Source organism: Pleurodeles waltl, chromosome 2_2 (genome assembly GCF_031143425.1).
Source record: "Pleurodeles waltl isolate 20211129_DDA chromosome 2_2, aPleWal1.hap1.20221129, whole genome shotgun sequence".
Lineage (NCBI taxonomy): Eukaryota > Metazoa > Chordata > Amphibia > Caudata > Salamandridae > Pleurodeles > Pleurodeles waltl.
The window spans coordinates 316,602,285-316,606,312 of record NC_090439.1 but is presented as its reverse complement, the minus strand read 5'-3'; the positions used below and the strand labels follow the sequence as shown (position 1 = coordinate 316,606,312).

Genomic DNA, 4,028 nt, shown 5'->3' with positions numbered 1-4,028 from the left:
ACGCCTTCAAAACTAGCCATATGTGTTGTGACCAGATAGTGATGAAATTCTCCAACTACGTATTTTTTTCAGAACTTTGGTGATGTCCTCCATTTAAAAAAGGCAGAAGCTGTTTTGCTTGTTTAGAGCGCACAGCTTTAGGGTTCACATCCTTTCTAGAGCCTTTGGGTGGGTGGTAGACCGCTTTGAAACATCAGGAACATTCGACTGAGTGCACGCTGGCAGAAAGTAATTTATATTAACTACACTGTCTTCTCTCTAATTGGCTGTGGTATGCTGGGCCTACACGTTGCTGGTCATTTCTAGAAGTTGCTTGGAAAGACTGTATTTTGACTGGCCATCAGGTATAACACATACCAGAGCCCTTGATAACCTGTGCGTTTGTCACTACCCAGATCTTTTTTGATTGGGTTACACTGCTTAAACTTTGGGAAGTTCCAGATGTGTGAGAATCGTGGGGTTGTGATTGGCTATGAGGCGTATTCTACTGCACATAGCTACTTAGAGCTACTTATTGTATGCAGCTTCTCAAGAATAAATACAGGAACTGGTGAGCAATGCTGTCAGATCTGAGTAGGAGAAGAGACCGGACGCGGGTACAGAGGAACGACTGTAGAAGCTATTTCCATCACCTTTGAAGAGAGAAGCCTCAGAACAGCAGCTGAGAGGCCATTTTCAATATAGATTCTTAAAAGCACACACCACAGCTGAACGAAGCCAAAAGGCAAGAACCTGCCACAAAAGCCTCCCCAAATCCACAACGACTGCTGAAGATATCGGCACCAAAAGACATTGCTATTGACCTGGGCACCACCTTCCCCTATGTGGGGTCTTCCAAAATTGCAAAATGGAAATCATCACCAATGACTAGGGCAACCACCCCCAGCTATGTAGCTTTAAAAGACATTGAGACGCTCATTGGAGATGCTACCACAAACCAGGTAGCCCTCAGCTCCCAAAACACCATCTTTGATGCCAAGAGACTGTTTAGCAGGAATTTTAATGACACAGTGGTTCAGGCTGACATGAAGCACAGGCCTTTCAAGGTGGTGAGCGATGGTGGGAAGCCCAAAGTGCAAGTGGAGTACAAAGGGAAAATCAATACTTTCTCCCCTAAGAAGGTGTCTTTTGGGGTGATGAACAAGATGAAGGAGATCACTGAGGCGTACTTGGGCTACCTAGTCTCCAGTGCTATAATCACTGTGCTGTTGACTTCAATGACTCCCAGAGTTGGGCCACTAAAGAGGCTGGAGCTATCGCTTATCTGAATGTACTGAGGATCATCAATTAGCCCACAGCAGCAGCCATCGCCTATTAATGTATTGTTTCTGACTTAACCAATTAAAGTTTTTATTAGACAACTCATGTTTTTATTTTGTCACATCGATAATTATAATACCTTCATTTGCTTCACCCTAGTTTTTTTCAGGGAGACAAATGGAAGTACTCCAGAGGCAGGTCTCACATACCCCAAACCGCACAAAAAAGTAACATAATGAGGAGCACCAGCCACTGGCCAAAAGGTCAAGGGAGCTGCGGGTCAAAATAAATTGGGAACCACTGCTTTCTCTGAATGAACAGAACGCAGTGAATCAATAGAAAAATCTTGTTTGTGTTGCAACTCATATCAGAACAGGGCAAAGTTTGTGGAGAGCAGAATACAATACTTGTGGAAATAAACCATTGCACTACATTCGCATATCCATGTAAAATCAAGCATGAAAATGTATTTTGCTCTTTGTTAATAATGTACAAAATGACAAACTCATAAACATTTCTTGCACTATTTCTGACAAAGCTAGTGCCAAGTTAGTGTCCATACTTGGAACTGCTTTAAATATAGTGCCTTATTAAGGGCCATTTTACCATGTTCCAGTTCTAAATCAGCTTGTTGCTGTTGTAATGAGTGTTAGTAGAGACGTTTTAACTTGGATGCCGTAAAAGTCACATTGAGTTGTTTCCATGACAAACAAGGGAGGGGTGGAAATGTTTCCCCCTCAAATGAAAACAAATACAAACAACGGCCTCTTCACTCGTTGGAAGGGCGTGGAGAGGGAGGCATTGGTTAGCCAGAAACAATTAAGCCATGTGGGAATGAAAGCTCTTATCGTGCGTTAAGAGTTTTAAAAACGTTCTTTTTCTGACAGCCAGGGCTGTGCATTTGGCTCCATCAATACCCTGAAATAACAGAAATCTAAAAATAGGACGGTTTTCCTTTCGGCTCCTTATAACTTTGTTAGTCACCGCCAATCCCTAAAATAAAACCAGTCTGTTACAGTCTCTCCTGGTAGCGAGTAGCGACAGTAAACAAGCTTTGGGAAGAGAGTGGGGCAAAGAGACTGGCCGCAGGCTGCAGAAGAGAGCGCCTGGCGGTGCAGCCACCTTGCGGCCCACTGGAGGGCGCTGCAGAGCAAGGAAAGACTCCCACTGTCAAAACTTTAAACGCAGAAACATCTGGAGCGTAGGCAGGGAGGGGGGAAGACGAAGGAGAAGGGGAGGCAGGCGGCCAAGGCTTGCTTGGTCGATGAGGGGGAAAGAAACGCCGCCTTCAGAAAACTCCTCTCGGGATCTGGAGCCCTGCCACCGTGGTCCAGGGCAACGGCATTAAACAGGAGGAAACACGACCGGGGGATTCCGTCATGTCAATGGAGACGAGGGCGAGAGGCGGGAGGAAAGGAAAGCGCTGAAAACAGACAGAAAGGCGAAAGAAACTTATAGACAAAAGTATTCGGCAATTAGTGGTGAACTTCTCGAGAGCCCTACGGACGTTTTTCATAATTTCTTCAGTGGCGGTGCGAGAGATGCAGTACTCATTTACAAATGACTATATACAAAGTGCAGGTTCCCAAAGTTGTCTTTCTGAGCCTTGCTGTTGAATCCAGGGGTTGCCGAAGTCTAAGGGCCTCTAGTCTTCATTTCTCCTCCCTCGTGCCTCTTTCTTTCATCGCTCTGCACCCCCTGTCTCTTCCTCTCACGCTCGTTGCTTCTTTTTTTCGCCTTCCTTCATCTGTTTGTCACTATTTCTGTCCTTCAGACTTTTGCTCAAGGACGAAACAGGATGACGCAATACAAGTCCGAGGCTCAAAAATGAGTAGGTGGCCCAGCACCTACAGCCACCCGCACAAATTAAGCAGAGGAGCCGTTGTTCCCTTGGCAGAGGACTGTCTGCTGCTCAGCTTGCACTGAAGGAATGGGGTGCCGGGGAGGGGAGGGGGGGAGGAGGATCCGTGTAATAATGCCGCTTATTAAAGTAGCTCGCCCGCGAGCGGCAAGTCTGCCTTCGCGGCCACCCACCCCCCCCCCTCACGCCCCCCCTCTCCCGCCAAACATCATATACAGGCACAAAGAGAAGGGTCTGAAGTTATGACTGAATTACTCTACGTGGATAATTTATTCCTGGATCATAGCACTATTCAAGGCACGTTGTAAATTATTTTAAAGTGAGTTATATTGGCATAACGATGGTTATAATAGATACGTTCAAAAATATGTATTTTAATATTTTATATGTCCAACCCCCAAAAAACGTTATGCCTATATTGACAATACAATCAGACATGCAAAAAATTAATAACTTTATCAATATTTTAAACAACAATCAATTGATATAATCCAATACAATCCTTTAAAATACACAATATATAAATCAGTAAAAACGACCCCAAATTCAGAAAATTAATTTCATAAGTTCATATTTCCGCCTTTTACTAATTGCCAAAGTTATATAACTAAGAACAGATGAGCAAATATCGGGTGACTTCAAGCTCTGTAGATATAATAAGCCTTCCTTATGAGTTAAAAATGCTTATATAATAATAAGGGGCCTAGAAAACTTTGTCTGGGATAGGAATATAGGTCCATATTTATGGAAGGTTAGCGCCGCCTTAGCGTCATTTATTTTGATGCTAAAGCGGCACTAACTTAACTCCATATTTATATTTTGACGCTAGACCTGTTGAGCGTCAAAATATTGTCCATAGCACCATTTCAAGGAAGCGCCAACCCACCTTGCGTCAATGAGATGCAAG

At 44.0% G+C, this 4,028-nt stretch overlaps 1 pseudogene; it reads left to right on the top strand.

Annotated features, from left to right (window-relative positions):
• Positions 1-823: 823 nt before the first annotated feature.
• On the top strand, positions 824-1,318 carry LOC138276048 (heat shock 70 kDa protein-like; annotated as a pseudogene).
• The last annotated feature ends 2,710 nt before the right edge of the window (positions 1,319-4,028 follow it).